The sequence below is a fragment of the Zingiber officinale genome, chromosome 1B (genome assembly GCF_018446385.1).
Source record: "Zingiber officinale cultivar Zhangliang chromosome 1B, Zo_v1.1, whole genome shotgun sequence".
In the NCBI taxonomy this organism is placed as follows: domain Eukaryota; kingdom Viridiplantae; phylum Streptophyta; class Magnoliopsida; order Zingiberales; family Zingiberaceae; genus Zingiber; species Zingiber officinale.
The window spans coordinates 61,689,814-61,707,221 of record NC_055986.1 but is presented as its reverse complement, the minus strand read 5'-3'; positions in this window follow the sequence as shown (position 1 = coordinate 61,707,221).

Below are 17,408 nucleotides of genomic sequence, written 5' to 3'. Positions count from 1 at the left end.
GATGAAGAAGAAGAAGAGGACCTAATAGAATTTGTTTGAATCCCTTGCATTTACTCTCTCTAAGATTTATATAACTATCAAAGAGCATATCCACGTTAAATGCTCTAAATGTCGCACGCTCCTCCATCATCCTTATATACACCAATGAGGGAACCAAATCCGACAATGATTAGTTGTCTCTCCATTCATCAAGCACCACGTGTTTGTAGGAAAGTATCTAGAGGACTAAATCTGGCAATCTCGTAACTACCTACACATTCATTTGGTGTCGCATGTTATAGAATATTTACTATCGTTGTCCGCTTCTCTTGGGAGGGATAGTCTTATCTAGGCCCCATAGAGGGGGTTTGATACAAGGACAGATGAAGAAATAACGTTGATGTTGAATCGCCTTGTGAGTAGACAATGTCAGCGAGATGGGTCATGACGGAGGGGATGTTGATGACTAAGACCGAGACATAGGTGATGTCAGGATCTAGGACTGAATCAGAGGGGATGTCGGTGATTCAGGCTGAGACATAGGTGATGTCGGGATCTAGGACTGAGTCGAAGGGCATGTCGACGATTGAGGTCAAGACATAGGTGATGTCGGGATCTAGGACTGAGCTGGAGGGGATGCCAATGACCTGTGTCGAGACATAGCCATTGTCGGGATTTGGGATTGAGCTGGAGGGAATATCAACGACTAAGGCTGAGACATAGGTGATGCTAAGATCTAGACTGAGCCGGAGGGGATGTCGGCGGTCGAGCCGAGACATAGGTGATGCTGGGGGGATCTAAGACTGAGTCGGAGGGAATATCAGCAACTAAGGTTGAGACTGAGTAAGCAGCTGAGATTGAACTAAAGTTGATGTCGATTGCTGAGGCCGAGACAAGGATAATGTCAGGACGCCAAGATATGAAGCTTGAGGCCGAAATGTAGGTGATATCGAGATCGGAGGCATGGAGGATGTTAGCGACCTAGGCCTAGACATGGACGACATCAAGATTTAGGACTGAGCCGGAAGAGATGTCGGTGATTAAGGCCTGGTGGCTGAGACTAGAGAGGTGTCGGGATCGATACTTGATTAAACTTTGAACTTTTGAGGTGAGTGAGTTGAGTGAGTTTAACTAGAGCTAAATCTCTTTCAGGCTAAGTCTGACCCCCTTAGGTTAAATCCACCTCACCTTGACTTTAACTAACAACTCAACTTGACTCTTAATCATACCGGACACGTGAGGACTGTAGAATTCTGTCACATCACAAGTTTCTCCTTTAAGTCTTATCGAAGAAGGCGTAATCCAGCTGACTAGACTATGCCGAGTTGTTGTTGGTTTTGATGCAGTTGGCAAGAGGGGGTGAATTGCCTGCAGAAATAAAGTAATCCCTTTCTCATTTTGGTTGCAACCTATGTGGTTATTAATGCAAAGTTTTAAAAGTGCTTCACTAGAGAAACTCCTTTGTTGAAAGCGGAGTAGCCTCTTACTTTCGTTGACAGCTCACAAGAAAAACTAGGAAGTGATTACAAGACTTATAGTTCAGTTGTTATTCAATTCCTAGCTCCAAGGGTCTTTTTATGACCCCTAAAAAAATCTATCTGTTGCTCAGAGGGGTCTCCAAAGAGGTCCAGGGCGCCTCCAAAAGGATAAAACTTTTTCCTTAATGTAATGGTAGCCAAAAGGCTACTTGGAGGCGCTTGGACCAAAAGAAAACACTCCGGTTGCTTTTCCTCTACATCGCTCGCTTGGCTAATTTCGACCATCCAGAATTGCGCTCGCCAAAGCAGGCTTCTACTCCGACTTCTCATCCCTCGGAAGCGCTGTGCGCGTCTTCGTTATCTTAAAAAAAGGAAAACTAACACACTCATGATAAGAAGGAGCCCATAATGTAATTTGGGATTAGTGCGGTAGTACGATAATAACTCTTTAGTGGAATGAGTTATTATCGATGAACTTGAGTTGTGTGTTTGGGGCGAACACGGGATACTCAAGCTTATCGGAAGGCCAAAATCAATTTCTCCTCTAGGTCCCTGTCGTAGCCTCATTATAGCCTCAAGTCCATCCAAATATAAGCCCATCTTGGTGTCCAAGAAGAGGGTCGGTCCAATGCTTGGTGACCAAGCAAGGGCTGACCACATCCTCTTCTATAGGGGCCGGCCCTTTTGCTTGGTGACCAAGAATGAAGGGGCCCGCCACAATAATTCAAAAAGGAGGCTTGTTTTGAATTTTTAAAATCTTCTCTTTGTAGAAAACTATAAGTTTTAAAAGAGAGATTTTAATTTTTAAAACTTTCCTTATTTGAATTAGGTCACATGTTTTAATAGAGAGTTTTAAAAGTTTTAAAACTTTCCTTTTTTAACCATCCTCATGGTTTAAGAAAAAAAGGAAGATAAGTTTTAAAATTAAAATTTTCTATTATCATGTTAAAAAAGGAAATTTTATAAGAGAAGTTTTAAATTTTAAAACATGGTTTTAATTTTTAGAACTTTCCTTTTTTAACTGCTACTTTAGGAAAGAGAGCTTGTAAAAATTTATAAGAGTTTTTCTTCTTGTAAAATTTTACAAAAAAAATAAATATTCCTTTCCTCTTATGGGGGTCGGCCACCCTTGCTTGGTGCCCAAGCAAGGTGGCTGGCCATGTTTAAAATTATAAAATCATCAAATTTATTTTTGGTGATTGATTCAATCAAGAGGAAAGAAAAGAAAAATTAAAAGGGAAAAGGAAAAAAGTTAGAGGAAGATTTTAATTTTTGTAAAAATTCTTCCCTTATTTGCCTTGGGCAAATAATATAAAAGAAGGGGTGACGAGACTTCATGAGACACAATTCTTATTCTCTTGCTTGGAGAATCTCAAGTGGCCCCTCCCTCTCCCCTCTCTTTTCCCGTTTGCTCTCTTCTCCTTGGTGGTGGTGGTGGTCGGTTTTTAGAGGAAGTGGAAGGAAGCTTTTGGGTGGTGATCATCTTGGAGGTTCGCCGCCCACACGACGTCCAAGGCGAGGCGAGGAATACAGCAGAAGATCTCGAGGTCATTAGTTTACAAAGAGAAGGTATAATTAGCAATTGTTTTCCCCATCATGCTAGTTATTTTTTTTGTAAGAATTCCAAACACAAGAGGCATTAGATCTAGTTTTTCGAATTAGTTTTTCGAGTTTGTGTTTTCTTCTTTTTTGAATTTGTGATTCGATTGTTCTTTTTGGTTAACCTAGAGTTATTTAAGGAAATTATATATTATCTTTCCTTAAAAGGCTTTGTCTAGGCGGTGGTGGTTTCTCCCATATCCAAGAAGGTCATGTGCCTCGCCATGCAGTCCTAGAAGCCAATTTTAGAAATTAATATTTAATGGAATTAGTAACATAGGTGGGTTTGAATCAATAGTGTTAAGTCCACTTGCGATTCAAATCTAAACCATTAAGAACAGATAAGTTAAATTTGGAATCAATGATGTTAAGTTTCGTCTGCGATCCCTAATTTAACTTCTAAAGAACACAATAGGTTATTTAAGGAAAGGTTCGACACTTGTACAAAAATTTTTGTATAGTGGAACCAGTACATTTTCCTAGGACTAACCAATAGTCTACTCAAATTTGCTCAAAAGTTCTTTTGGGAGTTCTCAATTGAGTCGTCGATAATCTATAAACAAGGGAGGAGAGACTTCAGATAGACAACCCCCCTCTCTCAGTTGTTGAATTACTCCTTCAATAGAGTGAGTGTGAGTTCCTACAATTCGTCTAGCATACTCCTCACCAAATTCAGGAGAATTTAATATTTGATGTTTAACGTCATGGTAAATAGCTAGTAGCTAAAGGTTAGACATTTGTTTAAAAGTAGATGTTTAAGTTTGAAAATATGTTGTTTCTCATGCTTAGACTTTAGGACTTTAAAGAATTTTGGCATTAACCAAGGGGGAGTGAAAGTAAATTAAAACATTTTTTTAATGTTAAACTGTTTGTTTTAAAAAGAAATTCAGTTTTGATTTTTTTTTTTTTGAAAAAGTAGATTCAAATACTTTTCACTTAACTATGTTTTTTAAACTAAGTTTTTATCATTTTTTTTCAAACTACTTAAATACTTAACTAACTTTTGATAAAGTTAAGTATTTGATAAAATTTCATTTTAAAGAATCATCTATTGGGACCCGTTGGCCGGCTAGAAGGGGGTTGAATAGTCATGCACAATTAAAAAAATGAACCATTCTCGGGCTTAAAATAACACTTGCATAAAATAAAATAAAGAAAGAAATTAAAAGATGAGGGTCACAGGTTTTACTTGGTTACAATCGGGGAGGTTATTAATCTAAGGAAATGAATCGCACTAAGTATCTCCTTCAGGCGGAGAAGCCTCTTATAGCAGTGAAAGAACAAAAATAAGAAGCTAAACGAACAAAGGAAGCGCACAAGTGTTGGAACTCAAATTGCTTATTATTTTTTAGCTTCTAGACCAAAGCTGTGTCTATAGTCTTGGTCGAGGCGCCTGGAAGGGTTTCAGGTGCCTGGAAAGGGATAAAACTTTATCCCCTTCGTAACGGATCGTGGTCAAACGTGATCCGGATAGAATTCAATTCCGGGCGCCCGTATTGAATCCGGGCGCTCGGAACTGGAAAGTCAATCACGTTGAATTTTTTAGTCCGGGCCCTCTGCTCTGATGCTGCTCGTCTCGGTCTGGGTCTTTCGCTCCGGCTCTGCTGGCTTAGGTGATTTTGGCCATCCCGAAAGGGCTCACCCGAACCCAACTTTCGGCATTCTCGAGCAACCTTCCGCTTCGGCTTCTCGTCCCTCGAAAATGTCGCGCGCCTCCTTCTCGTCCGCCAGCGTACTCTTCCGCATCACCTCGTCTCTCAGATGCACCAAGCTCATCGGCTCTCTCCCATGCTCTACTTCTTGCTAGTTGCGTCTTTTCCTCGACTTCTTGTGCTCCTAAGCTCCTGTACACTTAGACACAAGGTTAACCACAACAGACCTAACTTATCTTGTTTGATAACATCAAAATAACCTTGGGGAACCAACAATCTCCTCCTTTTTGATGTGAGCAACCCAAGTTAAGCTAGGGTAAACAACTTAAAATAAAAGCAATAATTTTGCAATTAAGTGCAAAAAGTAAGTAAAAAAAAATTTAATCTACTTCCCCCTAGACTTAATTCTCCCTCCTCCCCCTTTGATCATATTAAAAATGGAGTAAAAAATCTAAGGGTAACTTATATAAAACTCTGATTTTCAAATATTGTTGAAAAATTTATCAAGATTTTTAATAATAATTTTGATAGCACAAAAAGTGAAAAAAAAAATTCTAAGTAAAAAATTTGTGAAAATAATTAATAATTTTCTCAATTAAACAAATTTTCAAAAAATAATTTTTGTAGAAATTTCGGTAAAGTAAATCTGATATTTAAAAAAAACTTTAAAAAATTTCTAAGTAAGAAAAAAAATTTCTAAGTTTTAAAAATTTGTGCAAAATACATTTTAGTAAAGCACAAGTTAAAAAAACTTTAAGTTAAAAAAATGAGATTTTTTTAAAGTTAAACAGATTTGCATAGAAAAATTTATGAATTTTTCAAAAAAAAAATTGAGTAACTATTTAAAGTATTATCTAATTTCAATTTTAATTCTCTATCAGTTAGTCAATTAAACATTTTATTTCGATATTTGGCTTCAAGGATGTGGCGAGGTACTAGGCCTTCTTGGTTATTGGATCATCAACCACTTCTAGACAAAGTCTCATAAGAAAATTAAACGTCTAATTTTCTCGTTGAAAGCGCTAAGTTAAATTAAAGTTCAAGTTAAACAAGACTTTAGAACCCAATATAGGTTCCACCCAACTGGATTAATTAAATATTCTTTAGGAACATATTTCTTTGAAATTTTCCTAATTTATCCTTTGTGATATTTAAAGTACCAGTTCAAATTATATCTTCTAAAACTTGTACTATATGTGCATGTATGATTTTCAAGTTTTTTATTTCTTTTTATAAATTTTCATTTTCTAACTTTAATTTATCAAAATCTTCTAATAGACAAGATTTTGCTAGAATTACTTTTAATTCTTTAATTTCTTTTTCTAATTTACAATAATCTTTAGATAATAATTTTATGAATTTAAATATTTTATCGGGAGGAAGAGATCGTATCTGACTTACCTTGTCGATCTCGTTGTCCGTGACTCCCCTGAACTATTGCTTTCTTTCGATGTCGCTCCCCCTTCATCAATGCTCTCGATGCTCATTTCGGAAGAGCTTTCTTCGTATTCGTATTGATGACTTGCCATCAACGCAAGCCTGGAGGAAGCCTCAACTTCCGATTCGGACGACGTTTCATCCCACGTCGCCTTTAAAGTCTTGTACTTGTTCGTTTGGATAGGCTTCTTTCCTTTGTCCTTATCCTTATTCCTTAGCATAGGCCAGTTGTCCTTAACGTGCCCTTCTTCATTGCAGTGGTAGCATTTGATTGTCCTTTTCTTTCTACCCTGCGGATGATTAGTTTTTCTTGATTTAAATAATTTTTTAAAATGTCTTACCATCATTACCATTTCTTCATCATCGAGAGAGGATTTTGACTCATGTTCGTCTCTCGTTGCCTTGAAGGCAATGTTGTGCTTCGATTCCTTCGTACCTGCACATCTCGACTCATGCACTTCAAAAGTTGAAAATAATTCTTCTAAGGTAATAGATTCCAAATCCTTAAAGATATAGAAGACATTTAGTAGTGATGCCCATTTTGTATTTCTAGGTAAGGCATTAAGAGCGTACCTTAACGAATCTCGGTTGCTTACCTTTTCTCCGAGATTTGAAAGTCCGGTGATGAGCTCCTTGATCCTCGAGTGAAGTTGTGCAATCATTTCATCTTCTTCAAATCGTAGGTTGGTGATGGTTGTGAAGTAAGTCCCGTCTCACGAGCTTGGCTTCGGACGTCCCTTCGTGTAGCTCAAGGAACTTCTTCCAAAGTTCCTTTGCTGAGTTGTAGGTGTCGATCCGGTTGACTTCTTGTGGTGGAAGGACGCTCAGCAGATGGAATTCTGCTTTATCGTTTGCCACGTAGTCGACCTTCTCCTTCTTCGTCCACTGTATTCTTCCTTACCCTTGGGTGTTACAAAACTGGACTTTATTATTAAAAGTAATTCAAAGTAAGTTTTAAAGAAACCTGCATTCACTTTTTCCAGCTAGCAAACTCCCCCTCGAACTTCGGTGGGTATATGCTCGGTCTGACCATTGATTCGGTGATTCGATCGGCGATTAGCCCTCCTGAAGTATCCTTGCTCTGATACCACTTGTTGGGACCCATTGGCCAGCTAGAAGGGGGTTGAATAGCCCTGCACAATTAAAAGAATGAACCCTTCTCGGACTTAAAAGAACACTTGCGTAAAATAAAATAAAGAAATAAACTAAAAGATGAGGCTCACAGATTTTACTTGGTTACAACCGGGAAGGTTGTTAATCCAAGGAAATGAATCGCACTAAGTATCTTTTTCAGGCGAAGAAGTCTCTTACAGTAGTGAAAGCACAAAAAGATGAAGCTAAACTAACAAAGTGAAGCGCACAAGTGTTGGAACTCAAATTGCTTGTTGTTTTTTGCTTCTGGACCAAGGCTATATTATAGTCTTGGTCGGGGTGCTTGGAAGAGTTCCAAGTGCCTGGAGGGGGATAAAACTTTATCCCCTTCACAATGGATCACGGTCAAACGCAATCAGGATAGAATTCAATTTCGGGCGCTTGGATTGAGTTTGGGCGCTTGGAACTAGAAAGTCAACTATGTTAACTTTTTTATTTCGACCCCTCTGCTCCGGTGCTGCTCGCCTTGGTCCAGGTCTTCCGCTCTGGCTCCACTCACTTGGGTGATTTCGGCCATCCAGAATAGGGCTCACCCGAACTCAACTTCTGGCCTTCTTGAGCAACTTTCGACTCTGACTTCTCATCCTTCAGAAATGCCGCATGCCTCCTTCTCGTCCAGCCACGCACTCTTCCGTAGCATCTCGTTTCTTAGATGCACCGAGCACGTCGGCTCTCTCCCATGCCGTCCTTCTCGCTAGCTGCGTCTTTTGCTCGACTTCTTGTGCTCCTAATCTCCTGCACACTTAAGTTTTTAAGTGCTACCATTCAGGAGGAGCTTAACGTTAAACAACGTATTTTTACACAACCTTCTCTCTACTTATCAATTTCTTTTTGATATATGGTAAAGGGGGAGAGAATCAGAAAATTCTATAGTTGAGTGATTAAGGGGGAGCTATAAAAAGTAGCTCTAAATATTGTATTTCTTTAAATTGCACTTAATTGCATTTATGCTACAAATTCTTAAATTATATTTCTGCACTTTATTATTGCATTACTTTTTGATATGTTTTACTTAATTTTGAATTTTGTTGTCATAATCAAAAAGGGAGAGATTGTTGGTGCGGGAAGTAACAGACGATCGAACTTGAGTTTTGATTATAGCAAAGGATTCAAAGTTAAGATTAGTTGTTATCTAACAAGTTTGAATGAGCTTATAGGAAAAGTCCTAAGTGTACTTAGGCAAAAGACCTAGCTACGGTTAGGCAGGTAGAAACCCCTAGGGGGTGGTAACCCTAGGTGGAAAGTCTTGGCGGGTTGAGGTTCTTTGGGCAAAATCCTAGAGTCGGGGACTCTAGGTGAAAATCCTTGTGGTTGCAAACTAGGTGGAAGACTGGACGAGTCGGGGATCAGACATCTAATGGAGAAGTCCTGAAGACTCGAACGCTGAGCAAAAATCCAATCAGTCAAGAGGATTGGTCTGATAAAAGGTAAACTCTCCTAAGTGGAGTAGGTGAGGACGCATTCTCCGAAGAGGGAACAGTAGGCGTCGGTTCGACCTAGGATTTTTGGAGGAAATCCGAAGTCAGAATTGAATAATCCGGTGATTGTCAAATACTTGTATTTGTTGTATTTTATTTTACTAACTTGGTTTTGGAGAGTATACTTTGTTTGTGGACTAATATGCCTTGTAGGAATGAAGTTGCATAAGGATATGCTCGGATGAACAGTGTCCGAGGCACCTCCGGGGTTGTTGGAGGCTCCTCGGGTGCCTTAGCTAGAGCTGCGTAGGAAGCAGGTAGAAGGCTCCCTCCAAGGCTGCTGAAGGTGCCTTCAGTGCTGGATGGGAGGCGCCCTCCATGGAGCTTGGAGGTGCCTTCGAGTGGATAAGCAGTGCAGGAAGCGGAGCTTATCGGCACCGACACGGAGGGGATAGAAATCCTTGCTAGAGGTGGCTCCTATGGATGCTGGAGGCGCCCTCAACGGGCTATTTGAAGCTGGTTCGAGTAGCAGCAGAAACAGAATAGCAACTTGCAGTCTTTCTACTGCGCATTGCTCAAAAGACGATCCAATAAAGTTGTAATGTGACTCCGACAACCAAAAGTCTAAAATTCTCTATTCTTAGTTGTCAGTATAATTTCCATTACTACATTTAATTATTGTACTTTAATTTGTAATATTACGAATTGATAGTGATTGCCCAAAGTAAACACTCAACGAGTGTGAGACTTGAAGTAGGAGTCGTCACAGGCTCCGAACCAAGTAAAAATCTTGGTGTTTGTGTTTGATTCTTATTATTCTACTACGTATCTTTGATCGATTATTTCAAAAGGAAAGTGAAAGTCGTGAGTGCTTTTCACCCCCACCCCTCTAGCACTTATCTATCCTATAGTTTGGATATCCCCTAAGGCAATATCTTCAAGAGAGGGAGCTTGGATATCCCTCGGAGTGACATCTTCGAGGAGGGAGAGTGCTTGTCTTTTAGGAGAAGGCACCAGAGTTAGTTTGCACCTCTTACGTTTTCCCTTAGCAATAGTCGCTGGTTCTGAAGGAACATATTCCAACAATGGAGGTAAATCTATAGGCACTTCCCCAAAGGTAGCAGCTAAATCATATGCAAGACTCAGGCCGACGAAAGTTTCACTTGAGGGGATGGTAGGTGACAAGGGTCGCTCAACTAGAAGTTTTAACACCTTGGCTAAAAGTGTCTCCTCTTCCAGACCAATCTTCTTATTGACCAAGGCTTTAAACACATCATCCACTACAGAAAACAGAAGATGTTTTAGTTAGTAAAAAGGTAATGATGAAGGCATCATAACTTACCAAAGGAGCAGCGTAGTTTCTCTTGAATCGAATAAAAACAAAAGATCGCGGCGTATCCATCTGTGAAATAAAGAAGTAATGACCGATTAGTTTATTACAATAATCATGAAAGGTCGGATGTTCATGAAGTTTCTTTATATCAGGAAGGGGAGGAAGAGAGGATCGTCATGTGGTAGACCATAGAACAGGTTCAGGAAACCTTATGAAAATAAAATGTGTTTTCCAACCTTTGATAAATGAGGGCATCTCTTTGAAGAAAATCATTTTCAGACAGAATTAAAAAAGAAACACACTCGATTTTGATTGTTTGGGATAAGAGAACATGAAGAAGTTGTGAGGTGCAGGAGGAATATCAAAAAGATGAAACAACATATACATGCCACATAAACAACAAAAGGCGTTAGGGGTGAATTGTTGTAAAGGAATGTTGAAGTATTGGCTTACTTCTGATATAAAGGGAGATACAGCAAAGCGAAGACCGACCACCAGTTGGTCCTTAAAGAAGGTGGCGTAGCCATCAGGGGGAAGATGGGGGTGAGCATCAGAGCCAGGAATTTTGATACAGTAATCCTTAGGGATTTTGTATTAGAGGTGAATGGCGGCTCTATCGGCATGGACGAAAGAAGAATGAGTATGAGTATACCAGGGAGAAAATGACTCTTCAGCCATGAAAGAGCACGAAAATAACTAATATAAGAATGACTTACTAAGGTCTTAAGGAGGCATTGTAATGGAGGGAGGTCAAGAAAAGCAAAGGAATGTGAGGTGTTTGGAAAGATAAAGGACAAGGATTGTTGGAGAGTGAGTGGAGGAAGATGAAGTGTTGAGACTAAGAAGTATTTAGGGTTTTTAAGGGTATGTAGCTAACAATAGTCGCCATTAGATCAAAACGACTTACACATGGAGGGTTATTGATTTATCAAGGAAAGTAGCCAGTAAGCTGCTTATAAAGAAATACGTAATTAGTCATTTTGAAAAATGGAAGGGATGCCACATGACATTCATTCATGAGTGGACATTTATGATGGACATGATAGGACAAATCATGCCTATGCCAAGTGCCATATCTATGTACATACTTAGCATTTTCTTTGTGGTGAGGAACTAATTACTAATGAGAGAGTTTTGAAAGGATTGAGCAGTTCTCTAGGTATAATTGAAGAAGAAAGGAAAGTGTAGAATAATAAACTAGATAAAGATGTTAGATCGTAGAGCTCGTTAGAGCGGGGGGCCGGGGGGGGGGGGGGGGGAATAACGATTTAAAATTTTGAATTAAGTACGCAGTAGAAATACGAATGACAATGCTAACACAGATTGTTTTTACTTGGTTCGGAGCCTTCGTCGACTCCTAGTCCAAGGCTCGCACTCGTCGAGTGCTTTCGTTGGGCAATCACTAATAATTCGTAAGATGTTACAAATGTAAGTACAAGAATAAAACAATACCGATAATATAGAAAAGAAAATCGAGCATAGGTTTCGGAGAGGCTTCGCAGCTTCGCAGGAGCAAAGCGCAATGGAGCAGTCATAGAGGCAGTTTTTGTGTTTGATGCTCTGTGGAGGCCTTCTTTTATAGGCATGCTTCGGGTGCTCGGATCCCTTTCGGGTGCTCGGATCCCTTTCGGGTGCCTGGATCGTGACGTAGGTCGGACCAATCAGCGAGCTCCAAATTTACGACGAGATATATTTTGCCTTCTGGGCGCCTAGATCCCTTCGGGGCGCCTGGACCACCTTTCTCCAGAAAATTCTTTTTCTGTAAGAAAGTGTTAGTTTGAGGCAAAATAAATTTTACCCTACAAAATAGAAGTTAGCACAATTATGGTAAAAGAGTAGTAATTAGATTCCATCTCACCGAGATCAGAATCTAGTCACGATCTCAACTTAGATACTCGAAATGGTTTTAACTTGGATCGACGCCTACTATTCTCTTGAACGAGGAACGCGTCCTCACCAAGTCACTCCCCTCTAGTGACTTACCTTAACTTATCTGCCAGACATTCGATCAACCCGTCGACCCATCTAGACTTTATGCCGGCTATCAGGTTAGCTCGTTGACCTAGATGGACTTCGTGCCAGACATCCGGTCAGCCCGTCAACCAGTTTGGACTTCGTGCTAGCCATCAGATAAGCCCATCGACCTAGTTGGATTTCGTGCCATCTATCAGGTCTGCCTGTCGACCTAGTTGGACTTCGTGCCAGCTATCAAGTCAGCCCGTCGACCTAGCTGGACTTTGTGCCAGCTATCAGGTCAGCTCATTGACTTAGCTGGGCTTCTCCTGTACACTTATTTAGTTTATGACATATGATTAGTAAGGCAAAGGCCGACCGAATGAAGGCTTCCATGCATATGCTCGGACGGATATAAATTCGGATGAGTTTAAAGGCATTTAGCATTTTGAGCCTTCAATATATGAATGGTTGCATGAAGGCCGATTGAATACAAGGTTATATGTATGTGCCTAGGCGAACATAAGTCCGGCCGGACCTAAAGGTATCTAGCCTTATCAAGTCTGTATCATACGAAAGGTCGGACGAAGATTGACCAAATACAAGATGCTAGGTCTAATGTATTTGCCTAGTCGAAAAAGGTCAGTTGAGCTTAAAGAGGCTTAACCTGGTCAGGACTCTAAAATACGATTGGCAAGATAAGGGTTAATTAAACATAATGTTCTTTATATATGCTCAAGCAGGTAAAGACAGGCCAAGATATATTCAGCAAAAGGTATTCTTAATGAATGACCGGTTGATATATATTCAACAGAAGGTACTCTCAATGCATGACGAGCCGAGATATATTCAATAGAAGGTACTCTTAATGTATGACCAGCTAAGATATATTCAACAGAAGGTATACTTAATGCATGACCGGACAAGATATATTCAACAGAAAAAGAAGAGGGCATTCTCAAGATACGACGGGCTTAATGATCGGTCGGTATATATCTAGGCTTAATAATCGTCTAGTATATATCTAAATAGACAAGCAGTCTACAACTTTATGACAGCTTGGCAAACCTGTCGAGAAATATTCTCTCGAAGCTTCTTCATTCTTTAAGTGGTTACAGCGATATACTCTTTTGTATATATCATCATATCAAGGATTCAAGTCATAAATGACAAAGAGGGTACATCTGGGATAAAAAAAGATTCCTCAGAGGATTATTGCACGGAGTTCAAGTTGTACTTTTCTTATCTTCTAACAAACTCTAATAAATCAAGGATCATCTCACGATCACAGAGGTTTTGTAAGGTGGTATAAAAAGTGTAATCCTCTCCGCTGGCGAGGTACACAAACACAAGTACTTGCATCTAAAACTAGACTTACTAGCATCTTTTTCGTTATTGTTCTTCTTCTTCCACATTCAAGTGAGGAACTAACTTGAACATCAGAGGGCCTAGCTATAGATTCCCACCCCAGTCCTAGATCGCTAATACTTTGTTGGATCATCTGAGTGTGTGCAGGTCACCAAGGAGTTCCTTCAGATCTTGTGAAGCTTGCAATCCCTCAATCGTCGGAGCCAGCGCGCCATTTCATCGCCTTCAGATAGGATCAACCACCTTTTGTTACCCAATTACTTGAGTCAGAGCTAGAACCACCTATTAATCTAGAAGAATTCACATCAACTTGTTTTGAACTTTCATGCATCTCTCAGCAATGCAAAGTAAGTATCACTAGTGATCTTTTAGACAACTTCATATAAGTACCTAAAATTGACTTTGTGGGATGTGATTCATATTTTAATCCATTTTTCATCAAGCCTAATATGGTTTTAGTTTTTTCTATTATAGCCTATTTTTGGGAGATGTGTTTTTCTTTAGGGTATGCAGGTTTCACTTGGGCAAAAACTTGGAAGCTCAGTTTGAACCTTCTTCGACCACCCGAAAGAAATTTTAAGAAGATGAAGATGGACATTGAGATACCTCCCTTTATAGCACATATGTTGAAAGCTCCCTCCATAATAAGAGCCTTTGGTAAGAGGGTGTTAAAATATCTTACCCCTCTAAGAGAAAGATTTCAATGAGTCTATTGAGGTGGTCAAGCTTAGGACCTAAAATAAGTACTTTTTGGGAGGTAATTCAAGTTTCTTTCTTGTTATTATTTCAGTTTATTTTCTTTTCTCTTTTCTTAGCCTAATCCCTTTACTTAGTCTTTCTTGTTCATACTTCTTTTTCAGGATACATTGTTTAGGAAGCTTAAGGATAATGGAGTAATTTCAGAACTTGATTGCCCCATTAAGTTGGTACGTCTCATTTGGTAACTCCTTTAACCTTAACACTTTTTCATATTTGACTTTATTTTCATTGGGACAATGTAAATTTTAAGTCTGGGGGATGCATACTTAGATGCATATATGTTGGGTTGGGTTATAGTTTAGATTTTGATAATAAAACTTTGCATTTTGCTTACATAGTCTAGTTGCACTTTGTTTTGAGGTATTTCAAGTTACACTATCCACACTATTACTGCTGAATTGTCTATGAGTAAACTTCTAGCATGATCATTATCTAGAGATCATGAGTTACACTTTCGATGTTAGTATATTTAGTGATTTATTTTTTCTATCTCTAGTGAAACAAGATGAGCGTAGTATTTGTTTGATAGCAAAATTTTTTGCACATTTATTATTTAGATTCATGCTAATAGATTATTAGTGTTAGTATATTTAGTGATCTACTTTTCTCTATCTTCAATAGCATGGCATGAGCATTGTTTTTCATTAAAATGATTTGATTCTAGTCTAGCTTGAGGACTCTATACACTATACCTTTTTTTGATAGTTGAAAGTTTTAAAAATAGTCGTGATTTATTAGATTTGATGAGTACTTGAATTCCCATGGTGATTTCTTAACTATATCTTGGTTATTAGATTGAGGCTCGAAATATTAAAGTTCATTTAGAAAAATAGAAATCCCACTAATTACATCATTACAAATTTGCAATTGAAAAAAAAGCATATGAAATAAGGGTTGAAAAAATTATTGTCATGAGTGGAAACTAGTTGTTTGCCCCTTTGAGACCGAGTTAGGTTACTGGAGAAATGAACACTAGATTTCTCTTATTATCAAACACATTCTTTAGACCTTGGGTAGATCTAAAATAGATGAACCAAGCAGTGTTTACTGTCGGGAATAAAAGGAAAAGATGATTTAATGACCACTTGACTAAGACTATGAATCAATACTTGAGAAATTTAGGCCATGATTACACTGAGCATGGAAAACTCATTCTTAGGTTAATTAAATCCAATTTGATCATGCTCATTATCAAAAATTTTTGATAGAGTTTAATTGACTCACCGAGAATTATGACGCACTTACTCCTGCACATGCTTCTATATTGTAGAATTTTGCTTGATAACAATCAAGGGATTTATTGTAGATCATTCTTGATTATGCTCATTAGTTTCACTAGATTGATAGAATTGAATAAAATCACTAGGGATGCATATTTTTAGCTCATGATTTTAGATTGCAAAGTTTGCTTGAGGACAAGCAAAGGTTTAAGTATGGTGTTGTGATGTGCTATATTATATATGTTATTTTGTATTGTTTAACGCACATCTTTCAGATTCATTGCTTGTGCTCTATGCTTTTGCACCCTTTTCTATCATATTTTAGTATAATTACTATTTTTATGTCCAGAGATCTGCTTAGTATTTATTTTCACTTTCAAGAACAGTTTGGAGCAGAAAAGGATGTTAATGATGCAAAAGAAGATCAATTAAGAACACAATGATCCAACCTTCTCTACACTGAGGAGAGAAAATCAATAATTAGAGTGTCCAAGTCATTTCAGATGTAAATTAGGCTTGGCCATGGCTTGAAGCATGGCCAAAAGAAGAAATAAAGGAAGAGGTCGTGACTTGAAGCACGACTAAGGAGAGGACCAGTGAAGAAATAGTCCTGGTCGTGCCTTAGAGCACGACTAAGAGCTGCCTGTGCCACTCTCCAGAGCCGATTTAGTCTTGGTCGTACCATGAGGCACGTCCATGCACTCGGAGAGTAGTTTAAAAGATTCAGTCGTGCCAAATGGCATGGCCCAGAGACAGAAAAGCAGAGTAGCCCTACTTTGGTCGTGCCAAATGGTATGGCCTAGCTTGATGGATAGAGCCAAGTTGGCATTGGCCATGTCTTATGGCATGGCCAAGAAGCCAAACTTAGAAATGGATGTGCCAAATGGTACGTCTAGGCTACTTGTGCTCGAGATAAATTGGCTTTAGTCATGCCAAATGGCAGGCCAGATGCCCAAGCAAGGGTTAGGCCATGTCTCTAGACATGGGCACCCTGTGCCTCGCCTCTTTAAAATGGGTACTTCATCTCCTAGCTTAAGGAGAAAGATCCAAGGTGAGAAGGGACCATCTAGGTCAAATTCTTGCACTTAGAGATGTTATCTGGGAGATCCAAGGTCGTCCTGCTGCTCCATCCTCACCGACACTCCAAGATCTTCGTTCGATAGCTTCACTCGACATCAAGGATAAGTTTTTCTTCCCTTCCTTTAGGGTTCTTGAAATTCTTATGTATTTGAGCTCTTTGATTGTACATTTTCAACTTATTGAATAGATTTCTATTATTCTAGAACATAGAGAGTAATTGTAATATGTGGAATGTTGTAAATTCTATTAAATTACCAATTTCCTTGTTTGTTGATGTTTGTATGGCACATGTTCTGTTTGATGAAATGCTAGCAAGTAGGCTTACCCTTTAGAGCATGAATTTATCTATCTAGATTGTATTTCTATATACATAGATCTTATTTTTGAGTTAGATACATTGCTGTGTGTCTATAGTTGTGACTGGGCATGGACTTGAATTTTCATTTATCAGAAGCATAAATTGTTGTCTCTTTTGAGTGTACATTCCGATATAGCTTGGCATGGCCTTAGGATACTTGTTTAACGTTGAGTATCTAAGGTAACTATTATTCTATATGGAATGTAACCTCCTAAGGGAGAATGGTTCTATGTATGGATAAGTATATCACTTGACCTAATGGACTTCCCCTAATCATATGCTATGCAAGTGACCTACGTAATCTAGAGACTTACACTTGGGGGAGACCTTGTGACAGGAGGTACTCTACTGAAAACCCGGCTCTCTAATTTACTTCTTCACTTGATGGCATACTTGGTTACTGGTAAGAGAAGTACCCTGATACACCGTTGAGGGGTGGAATTCAGTAGTAGTTTAGACTGCCCTACAAACATACAAGTGGAGGACTAGAAAAGGGTTAATTCATAGCACAACATCCACCATTACAATGAAACCCTTGACCTAGAATATTTTTTGAACTAAGGACTTCCTCAATTATCTTTCTTTACTTTTATTTTCGTATCTTAGTTAAAAATCCAAAACA